We start from the raw sequence: 12,208 nt of genomic DNA, 5'->3' as shown, positions 1-12,208 counted from the left end.
TTAACTTCTGTTAATGTTTAAGCAGTAAGTCTTGGTAAATTGTAAGTAAAATCAAATGGACATTTCCACAAATTTTTAAAAATCTTATTTATCTTCAAGGAAAGGAACCAGAAAGAAGGCCTAGGAAAAGTATTCCTCTCAAAACTTGGAATCATAGCTTGTAGGTTTCAGGGGTCTTTTCTGCATTTTAAATTCAATATTCAAATGCTAATAACTGCCTATAATTTCTCAGATCAGCAATGTCTGTAATTTTAACATTCGTAGTTTTACAAAGGATTTCTCTTTTGATGGAACTCTATAAACAAATGAATTCACAAATGCCTCTAAATCCCACAAGACCTAACAGAGGAATATTTCTTTGTGTTAGCAAGTGCATGTCCAACAAACTGAAATTTAGGAGAACATTTTATGCAAGATTAAAAAGGTTTTAATGCATGTATCTGAATACCTAAACGTGACACCCATTTTTTTTCAGGCTTTACATTCACATCTACATATTATTCTAACTGCTTTCCCTTCACCCTGACGTCTGGAAAGAAGCAGGACAGAAGGGCCACCCACATCCTGAAACAAATACACAACCAGCTGCTGCTAGGGATACCAAAGAGGAGGCACTGCAGGTTCTGACAATGGGAAAAAACAAACATGAAAGGTAAGGAAAAGCAGATGAAAGCTGAGGACATGCCCTCAATACCGACATGTCTTATTGTCCAAGTGTTGCTTTGAAAAAGACCCCTAGAACACAGGAAAGACTTTTCTGAAGACAAAGTTATCAAAAGCATGAAGTAAACAGGAAGCAGCAAAAGAAAACAAGTTGCTAATTAGTGAGGTAAGTTGGTCTATGCTTTGCTTCTGCTGATACTACAAAAAAGTTGGGAAAGTGATGTTTTTAATCCTGCTATTTTCCTTAATCAAGGGAGACAGTACTCGTTCTGCAAGTAACATCCACAGAATGTTTAAGCTCAAAGTATGGGCCGTATTTACCATTATTTTTTTCTTCTGCTCCATTAACATAAGAGTTGTAGCACTGCCATAATTACAACACTTTTGATACTTGTGTGTGGTCTTGTTTTAAATTCTGATTGATTACTATTGGGAACAATTAATATAATCTTCCAAAATGTCATTTCTTCTTTTTGCCAAACTTGGATCAGCTGTTGTTTAGATGATGATTTAGGAGCATCCACAAAAGGCATAAGGAGCAATTTAGTTACCAAGTCTAATTTAATAAAAAAATACCTTGTGAGATGATGGTATTACGAACAGAACGGAATTTATCTCCCATTTCAATTATGCATGCAGTACATATAGATTAGTCCTGTGGAACCCGCAAATCACACCAAGAAACTTCAGAAACTCATCAAACGTAATAATGTTTGGGGTTGTTTTTAACAGCAAATTTATGTCAAGTGATGCCTGTATTCTTTTATTCTTTCCTTCCTTTGTCAAATAAAAGCTAAAATTCTATTTTCCTTGCAGTTCACTATGCTGCCTTCCTGAAAAGCAGATTTTCTAGACATGTTAAGAAAAGTCTTAGTAGGTTCTTGCTTTTATTCTTTTTTTTTTTTTAAATAAGGAAAAACATAATTATGGATGGACTTCATAATTTTTTCTACCTCATTTCCCCTCCAATATATTTGCCTGCCAGATTAACACCACCATTTCTGTGCAACAAATCTACTGTGCCATTTAATCAGCTTAGTTCAATTGGAATTTTGAGCTATTAACAAAGTGGACTTAGGCATCAGGGAGGGAGCACTCATTTCTGTATGGCTCTCAACTCCTGTATCAACCCTTCCAGTGATACCAAGTTTCTCCAGGCTACCCATCCTTCCCAGATGGGTAACCCAACTCACACAGCCCGACATCCCTGTTTAAGACACATTCAATGAAGAACTCAGTGCTCCTTATTCTTCTGCAGAGAAAAGATCACTTGCTACTCAAGGGCTTGGTAATGTAGCCAGCTTCTTCTGAATGGCATTTCCAGCTCTGAAGGTGCATCCAATGAAGCTTTAGAAATTCTGGCTTTAGCCTACCATCCCTTCTGATATTTCTGTCTTTTCAATTTTGTCTCCATCATTACTCTTTCCATCTTACCTTTACTAAAAAGAAAATCTTTCAGGGAAACAGCCTTATTCCCTCCCCTCCAGGGATTTGAGAGGCACCTCTCTGTGTTAGCAACACCACTATTACATGATGACATCTCTACAACCAGCGCGTGGACAATTAAGTCAGAAACAGACAGAAGCAATATTCCCTTCCTACTTGGTTGAAATGAGGTTTGGAAATTTTTGTTAAGAAAATGACCTTGTTAATATTTTAAGACATCTCCCAGGAGAACCATAATCATCACATCCCTATTTCACAGTCATCAGGAGGAATTACAAGGATTGTGGTGCTTAACTTCCTTAGTATCCAGACGTATCAGGTATGCAGTTTGTCTCTTCACAGTCTAACAGCAGAAATGGTATTCATAGTAAATGCTGCTTTATGGGAGTAATTGATAAGACAGGTTGCTCTCTAAGAAAGTGAAAGATGGAGCGTCTGCATTTAAACAAGACCCTCCTGGGGCAGCAAGGAGACAGCTAAGCCCAAGCAAAAGTTGTTTTTTATATCTTAAGGGGAGATTTAACTGGTTTTGTTACATTGGACAAAATATCACATAACATCTCTTCTTCAAGTATGGAGCAAATACCCAAGGGCTCTGGAGTCAGGGCTGTCTCCAGTTTCACCCAGGCGACACTTCATTACCAGGCCGGAAGTCACGACTGTCAGATTTCAGGGTTCAGCTGGAACACTGCTCAAATTCAGAAAAGAGCAGAAAGTAAAGGAAAAATAGTCACGCTTACTGTTATATTATTGAAAATGAGAATAAGGCGATGTCAATAGCTCTATATAATTGCAAACAACTTTAGAAATTACTTTCATCTTCACCAACAGCACTCAGTAGTTTCTTACAAGCACTGCATATTTTAACAGAGTTCTTAATCAGTTTCTAATGGTTATTTGGGATATGTAAAAGACTGGAAATATATATGTGGAAAAAAAAAATCCAAGGGCACTTTTGCATGTCCATGTTCTGTAGGACCAAGCCTGGTACAGCATTGCTGCTTGGACCTCAGCTTCCTTTTTCCTACCTGGCTCTTAGAGCTTCAACCACCCCAGTGTGCTAAAGCAAATATGTGCAGAGCCACACTGAAAACCACAGCACTGAAATGATTTCGGCTTACACCAAATAACAAACAACTAAAACAAACACCTGAAGAAACAAAAATTGTACCTACTGGAGGAAATTTTGCAGAATCCAGCTAACCACTTCCCCAGTAAAAATACACCAAAAAATGTTTTAACCTGCACCATTTTGCTAGCCCACAGATACACCACCACAAGCACTTGGACTGCTGCAAGTAAAAAAGGGGTGAAAACCTTCATGTGGAGAAAGAATGAACGGCTGAGAGGAAGTGGGCAGAAAAATCTCAAACCACCTTGGCTGCTGAAGCAAACTGCCAAGTATCCATGGCAGTGTAGCTAACTCTAGTTTAAACCACCAAAGCAGTTTTGATCTTCAAAAATTTTATGATCCAGAGATAATATTAGAAAGTGCTTCTTTTTTTTTTTTTTTTTTGGGAGAGACATCAAAAGGTTTCAGCAGCTTAGCTAAGAGTATCCATGTCAAAATAATTGTATTGTTACAGTATGTCATCTATTTTACCCATTAAAAAAGTTTAAATTCAGGATTTTGGTTTGTTCTTTCTTTACCTCCCATTGGCAGTTAAGAGTCCCCAAATATATACTGCCTTACTGCTCCTTTAGAATGATTCTAACCTGAAATTAAAAAGTACAAATTACTAGTAGAATTGCCATTTAGGTCCTGGAGAGGGACTTTTTACAAGGACATGCAGGGAAAAGACATGGGGGATTTGGCTTTAAACTGATGGAGGGGAGATTTAGATTAGATATGAGGAAAAAGTTGTTCCCTACAAGGGTGCTGAGGCCCTGGCACAGGTTGCCCAGAGAAGCTGTGGATGCCCCATCCCCTGGCAGTGTTCAAGGCCAGGCTGGACAGGGCTCTGAGCAACGTGGTCTAGTGGAAGGTGTCCCTACCTGCGGCAGTGGGTTGGAACTGGATGATATTTAAGGTCTCTTCTAACCCAATCCTGAATCTAGTGTCTAATCTAAAGTCAGTGAAGCGTGCACCATGTACAGACCTACCACCATTAACTCATATACAAGATCAGAACCTTGTACTGCAAGATCCTGACAGCAAAGACTGTGCCTTCGGCTTTACAAAGCAGTGCAGCACTCAAGGCATCATCACAGCAGCTCCCAAGGATGCAGAGATTCACATTCATGCCTCAAAAACTTAATACATTCTTTTACATACCCATATGGGATTATTTTACATTGAGTGGTTAAGCTGAAGGAAAGAAACAGGAAAAGAAGGAAAAAAAAAAAGAAGGGCCTTTGTCCTGAAACTACTCTTCTTTGCTTTCTTTGGAAGAGTCATCTACAAAACCACTACTGTTGCAGAACACTCTTTCATGACATTTAGCCTTAATCTCCTCTTTCTTCATTCCACCGTTTTATTTCTAGCTATAAGCCCCTACGCAGCCTGAATATTTCCTTTTTATCTTCAGTTGTTTACAATTTTAGATATACGTAGGCTGTTAAGCCTTGTCTTGCCTGTTCTCTTTTCTTAGTCTTTCTGTAACTTTACTTCCTTAAGGGACCAGACAAAGGAACATTCAGGTGTCTCTGATAAGTAAGGCAAACCACCATTTTAGCCCACAAGTAGCAATACTATATGATCTGGCTGGAGTGAGTGTCCACAGAGACACAGATATGTCACACAACCAGTTACATCCTTTTCAGTGGATTGCACTCAGGTTCTAAAATTTCATATTTGTTCTCTAACTCTTATATGCCATGATGTATGAGCCTTTAGTACTACAATTCTAAGAAACCAGGTATTTCCTGAAATCTCTGATTTTAGTAAACTATGTGCAGCAAATACATGCAAATATGAAAATATACACAAAATACATAATCAAACCAAAAACCAAAACCCTATTCAGAGACATTCTAAATGTTTTGGCTGTGCAAAGTAAACATACAGTGATATGGGTTTATATGAAAGATAACTATAACCTAGATAAATGTCTGTATGTTCACAGATAATCCCGGCCATCTGAAAACACCATTATGGCAATAAACCCAACAAAAAATAATTAGCACAGAGAAAATGAAACTTTATGATCTATCAGAAATCGGTATCAGATTTCTGCATTTTCACATGCAACTGCCAAAGGAGGCAGCTTTTTCTGCCCTACACGTCTCCTTTCCCCTCGCACAAGTGCACCAGGATGCAACCCTTAAAACTAACCTGTTTTCTTGCTGTACTGATTATAATTCAAATTCACTTCTTGATATAATTCATCATACAAACACTTGTGTTAGCAAACAGCAGGTCATAACACGGCAATAGGAATGAGCTTCTTTTGGAGATAGTTTCTCATAAGCAGAGCACAAGAAGACTACAACAGAGAGGTAAGGGCATCTGGAGCACTGCAGAACAGAGGCAGTGTCATCATGGTCACAAGCCAGAGTTACCCGTATTAGATATATGTTGACCTAGAGCAGTACACCTGGCCTATAACCTCATTTTTCAATTATTCCACAGAAAACCTATGCTTACCATAGGTTACAATCACAGGACACACCAGTTGTAAAGGACCTCTGGATGTCTTCAGTCCAACCTCTTGCTCAGAGGTCCATGTAGATAAGGATGTTCAGGCCACTTCACATTTCAGACCAAGTTTCACATTTCTCTGAAGACATAGATTTTGCAAGTTTTTAATGACCAGCCACCTTCACAGGGATTTAATTTTCCTTACATCTAACTGGAATCTCCTTCTTTCCCAACTTGTTTCCATTACCTCTCACTGTGCACCTCAGGACGAGTCTGCCTCTGCCTTCTCCATACCCTCCAACAAGGTAGAAATGCACTTTTATAGTTCCCTCCTCCCTGGATGACAATCAACTTTGTACTCTGAATACCAGTAAACCCACAAGTCTACTTCCTAGTCATCTTACAGACATAAAATGGGCCCCATTTATGAAGCATATCACAGAGAAACACTGTACATGAGGTGAACAGGGAAGGTTTAATAAATCTCCTTAAATCCAATCAACAGCTCCATTTAGCTATTTCAACTGCTCCTTCTACAATTCAGTGTAACTACACCTTAGCATGCAAATAATTTTCAGTTGCTACTGCCAGCTCAGCAGGGAAAGATTTAAACCTGGATTTTCTTGTACCATAACTTCTCATTTCTTGGCTGTCAAGGTCTGAAATATTCTGAATTCTGGGTACTGTAAGAGCAAGAGATACTGCCAACAAATCCCAATACCTCAGCAAATTTTTCTTTTTTCTTTTGAAACATAAGGAAATATTTTTCTTAGTTGGGACCTTTTAGGCAGCTGAGGTTAGAATGTTAGTTTGTTGTTGAGTCACTACTGTTGGTAGCAAAAGGTACAGATGCTATGAGTTTCTCAGGTCTTCTACCACTTACTGTAAGTAATATAGTTTAATCATCATAATAATCTTCGGCTTTGATATGCTTAGAAGGTGAATTTGCTTACTTACTAGGGAGGGAAAAAACCCCCAAACCCCACAGAACTACATGTGCTCCTAAATCTCAGCTGCTTTACAGCAGACTGTATCTTTTTCTCTCCATCTCTACTCACCCAGTACCCGTAACTCACCACAAACACAGAAACATCACCTGCCACCACTGCTGTTGACTGCCTCCATATTACAAGGCCCTTGCAAGGTATTGTACTTAGATGGCCTGAGCCACCACCATCCAGCTGGGCACCAGACCTAGTTTGGACACCTTTTAAAGGGCATCTGGCCCAACGCAGCCTCATTTGAACACCTTTAGATAAAATGCCATTCAAAATCCAGCTATTTTATCTTGAAGTTTAAATAATGCTTCCAGAGTCCCTTAATTCATTTGACACAAGTCTGTGCCACTTCTGAAAAGGGAAGGCTTGCTCTTCACAAACCCACTCATTCATTCTCACTATGTCCCTGCAATGAACCACCGCAAGCCAGGCGAAGCACCCGATCCAACTGAAACCCCCTTTGTGGGAGCAGGGTAAGAGATGTGCTTCTACTAATATTTTGGTTATATAAATATTAGTACTAATGCAAAAGGAAGCAGTAGGGACACACAGGCAGCTGGCTCTCAATGTCCTATTTGTTCCTTCCCTGTAGTGATGCCTTTGTCAGAACCGCCTTTTCAAAGTCATTAATATAAATACTTAGGATCAGTGTTAAGGCTGTCCTTGAAATCCTTGCACTCCTTGTGTTAACTTCATGCTACCTTCACAGTTCCCCTTTCTGCTGTATTAACAGTCCTTTATTTTTAAAAGCCTTGAAGAGATGGATAATCACTGTAGTATTTTTTTATAGTCTACAGTTTAACTATAATTTCTAATACAAAATTGCATCACAAAGCTTCACTGAAATACTTTTCAAGAATGGCACCATTCTTAGCTGAATGGGAACACCCCATGGAATAAAAAGTCCAAAATAGCTCCAAGATGTAAATCCCTCATTTGTCCCCCTGGGTGCTCTCATCTGTCTTCTTCTAACATCACTAGCACATACTGAACCCACTCCATGTTCCTTGAATGCTTCTCTCCAGCTTCTTCCCAACCAATTCCCATCTGGTATTTCTTCAATGTCTCAAGGATACTGACTTCCCAGAGCACATGGTTGCTCTAGCAGGATCTCAAGCAGGGATATGCATGACAGCGAAAGGCAAGAGAAGCCAGGAGTGGCTACAAGCACAGAGCCTCCCAAGGCCTTGCCTTATGTATGGAGAGATTTCCAATACACTTGTCCGTATACTGAAAACCTCCTATGTGATCTCAGGAATATAAAGAGAAAATGTTCCTCTACTTTTATAAACACTGTACTGAGTGATCAGAGCATCCCTAACGCTGCCATAGGTGGCTGTGGACAGAAGTATAAATGCCTTCAAAAAGGAAATAGTAGCTACGGACTGCAGATCCATTATTAAAAACACATGGCAAAAGTCCAGGCTTCATTTCTAGTTGCCTGATGGTATCTGAGGTTCTGATAATCAATAAGGTACATCTCTCTACATCCACTTTTGCTAAGCCCAAGCACCATTCAGTCACAGTGGGATACAGAGAGGGCTACAGATAGGCCACAGACCTGAACCTGTGTGTCAACCACAAGGGAACAAGGAGAAACACCAGCTGCTGCCTCTTCCCCTCCACACAGATATCAGCTCAGACAAAAGGGCTAACAACATGAGACTGAGATTTTTGTTTATATTTAAAACAAGAAGCCTTATTATTTATTTATATATATATTTTTTTTTTTTTTTTTTTCTCCCCAGGCTTCTCCCTCTCCTTCAAGCTTTGCTTTTCTGCCACTGCAGCCCCAAACTGACCACAGCTGTCTGGGCTCCTGGAATTTCTTCATCTCCTCATCCGCAAATTAAGTCACATCCATATTCACCTGTATATACTTTCTATTGATGCGAGTTCTCCCCATCATCCCTTATTTTCTTACTTTTAATCAATAACAATCTCATAAACTAAAAATACAACTACCTCATCTTAGTCTGGTAATAATTCCTCACATTAGGAACCTCTCTGGTTAATGCGCTTTCAGGTCTTGTCTTCAATATGATTCTATCTTCTGACTTTCATCTTCTCTACACTGAACCAGTGTGCCACAGGTGGAAAAGCTGAAACACACTGCATCATTACTCTTGCATTATCACCATAGTACGCATGCTATTTATTCTCCTCCACAAAATTGTGTACTACCTCACATCAAACAGGCACTGGGTTCTCACAAGAAGTATGAGCAAGCAACTACAAAACAACAAACAAAAGACTGTTTCACACTTGGTCCACTGCAAGGATAAAGCTTGAATGCTCAGCACATATCAAGTCAGTATGACTGCCTGTCTGCCGGCAAAACCTTCAGCCAAATTTTCCTTCCCATGTTTACTTTAATCTCATAGGCAAAGCATTTGGCAAGTACTCTTCAGAAGAAGAAAACTCTCCCACTGGTAACTTCAACACTGCTCAGTTAGGTCTAACTTACAGCTCTGTACACTAGCTGGCAGAACCTTTGCCAAGTTGAGACTGAAAGATGAAAGCAAGCCTTGACCCTAGCTATAAACAAAGAACAGAAAATTCCGTAACAATTAAAAAATGTTAATGTTTCAGAAGCAGTGTACTATTTTTGAAATTTCAATAGGCAGAAGTTTAGCTTATGAATTAACCCCTACTCCTTGACTAAACAGAACAAGTGTTGAGACAAGAAGCCTAAGCATGTCACAGCACTGAGGGTTCTACTCCACCTGAAGATTTTACAGCCATACCAGCCTTCCCATAAGGCTGACTAAATCCCTGAGAAACAAACATGACATAGAATAATGAAACCTAAAATTAAAATTGTACAGTTACATATAAAATGTGAAGCATAAAAACGTCACAATCATTTGTGTGTAAAGCACAATATAGTTACTACTTTATCACATAACCCACATCATCTTGAGATGAAGTCACAAACTTCCACCTCAGTCTGAGCAGTTAGACTAGTAAATTTTAAAATCTTAACTATTTCCTCAGTTAAACTCTATCAGTCTTCATGGAAGCCAGCCCCACTCCCACCCTTCAAGCAACAAACAAAAAATCCGCAAACAAACAAAAACCAACCAGAAGACCACCCCAGAGAAAAGCAAAAAAAGCAGACACAAACTTTAGATCCCACAGGTAATATTTTAAAGTTAATTAAGACTTCCAGGTTCCCCCCTTTTAGGGATATGTGACAATCTGGTTAAGAAATCACTAACTACTGCTGCATTTGGGAAAAGAACCTCCATTTTCATGGCTGGTTAAAATCAATGTAAACAGTAAATATTAACATAAGCTCTGGTGTAAACATAAATTGGAATCCACAAAATACAAAAATGGCAAATAAAGGATTTGTTACAACTTTTAGGGTAATTATTTGGACTAATAAATGTATCAATTAGGATTCCGAGCGATAACATCTTAGAGTTGTTTAAAATACACCAATATGTACATTGTTTGTGCTTGAACTTGTAAATAAGAAAGAATAGGTAAAAAATGTATTTTCATTAATTTGCTTTGGTATACCAGATAATAGTAATCAATTTATCTAATGTGTTGAAGAATTGTAAAGTAAGCATGTTCAATGTCAAGGCTTTGAAGATGAAGTGAGAGTAGCATACTCGGTAAACGAGGAAAGTTACAAATAGGCAACAATAAAGACTATCTAGTAGTGATACTGAATTGAGAGCACAGAAGCACAAATGACTTACAAGTCTAGGCAGAGCAACTATTTATTACTTTTATAAAAGCTTCAGAGACTAAAAGTGGATCCTATACGCATTAGAAATCTTAAAAATGGGCTTTACGCTGAGAAGAAGCTATGACCCAAGAAGTTTCATAGAAGGCTCCAAGAACATGCATAGCAGGAAAGACAACATCAGGTAAAAGGCAAGCATTCCCCAAAACCACAGAGCAGTCATTCATCAACTGCTAAAAAGCTGCTGAAACCTTAGAAATAGAATTGCTCTTCAGAAAAGGTTCCTGAGAAGATTTCCAAACAGAAGCTCCAAGGACAAACCCCCATGGGAAATCACACGTGAAGAACCATAAGTTTCTTTTAAGACAACTTCAAGAGATGACAAAGTTGCAGTTCCACGACTGTTGTTTTTCAAAAGGAATTAAACCCTTGAAGTAATAGGCCATGAAACTTAGATCAGAAGAAACCAAAAAAATATGCATAAAACCCTTCTATCATCTACTGCTGACAACAGAATGGCACATGGGATAGCACAACTGGCAATGATGATGACCCGTCCCACGCAACTTGGAGATCCTTTCACTTAGAAACCCTCTGGTGATACCAAAGGAATATTAGCAACTGTAATTCTACCTTGAACTACAGTTTCTGCTACTTCGAGATCACACGGAGAGATCAGTCACTGCAAACTGTCAAGAGGAGCAGAACACTCCTTTCATAGTATTTAAATAAATTATAGCCTCAACTAGGCTAAGAAGGCTTGAAGCTTCAAAACAGCATATCTGAAGCAGTTCTGCATGAAGGGAAAACAGATATTTCTGAGCAAGAAAGCATGCACCTACAGCAAGGAGACCGGACATTTTTCATTCACCACCGTTTCCCATTATTCAGTACTGTAATAAATTTCTACAAAGAGAAGGCAATCTGAGAAATTTTAAACTCTGTAGGCAAAGAGCTAACAGTTGATTTGAAAAACCTGAAACTGGTCACAAAAAGAAATCAAAAAATAAAAAAATCCGAGACTACCAGTAACCAGCAACTACTCCTTATTTGCAGAAAATTTTATAAGGGCTGAAGGATCTCCTATCAGCAATCTCACACTCAGCATCATTTACATGTGGAGGGAAGTATAGAGTTCATCACTCCAAAAAGGCAAATTTATAGAGAATGCAGATGCAGTGACTCCTTTTACTTTATTTAAATGCAATCTCGCACACTTGCAAATGTCAGAATATACTAATTTATATTAGCATATTCATAACCTAATATCAGAAATATAGGTAATTATCTTGTTTCCAAAGCTTATTAAAATGTAGAATTTAAAAATTAACCTATAAATGCTGTAGTTGTGCAAGGCTTCTTTAGTCGATGAAAAAATTAATAAACTAACAAATAAGATTTCTCCTGAGTAAATATTTGGAATTTGGTAATCAATTTGTGATCAGCAAAATTAATATTTCCATTGTGCAGGAAAACAGCCTTGCTTTCTAAAGCTACTTAGAAACTGTGCAAGACGTCAGGATGCTCCCTCAGATATTCTCAGTTCTGCATCAACACACCTTCAATTCCATGAACACAATATTCTGCTTAATTTTCAAATGGGCAGTCTTAAATACAAAAAAAAAAAAAAGGCAGTCAAAGGGTTGGTTTGGCGTTTTTGGTTTTGTTTTGCTGGTTTGTTTTTTTGTTTTTTTTTTGTTTTTTTTACATGTATGAACAAAGTAAACTGACCATATTTAGATACCTCAAGTACCTTTTATCAGGTTGCTCCAATATTCTTTAACATTGCCACTTTTCAAATGTCACCGTATGTGAGAAATT

General features: G+C 38.4%; 1 protein-coding gene across 15 annotated transcripts in view; it reads right to left on the bottom strand.

Annotated features, from left to right (window-relative positions):
* The window catches only part of MBD5 (methyl-CpG binding domain protein 5), a 154,187-nt gene that overhangs the window by 108,611 nt on the left and 33,368 nt on the right, over positions 1-12,208 (bottom strand). The window contains exon 1 of one of the 15 annotated variants that reach the window (XM_061445314.1): positions 5,696-5,719. The exons of the other annotated variants lie outside the window; for them this stretch is intronic. The gene's annotated coding sequence lies outside the window, so the exon portion shown is untranslated. Of the gene's footprint in view, positions 1-5,695; positions 5,720-12,208 lie in introns of those variants that run through there. 15 annotated transcript variants of the gene reach the window in all.

This window comes from Pezoporus flaviventris, unplaced genomic scaffold, assembly GCF_033815535.1.
Source record: "Pezoporus flaviventris isolate CSIRO_AGI_PZ_B2104156 unplaced genomic scaffold, CSIRO_AGI_Pfla_v1 ptg000001l, whole genome shotgun sequence".
Classification (NCBI taxonomy): Eukaryota; Metazoa; Chordata; class Aves; order Psittaciformes; family Psittacidae; genus Pezoporus; species Pezoporus flaviventris.
The sequence above is the reverse complement of the archived record's forward strand: the minus strand, read 5'-3'. Positions and strand labels throughout refer to the sequence as shown.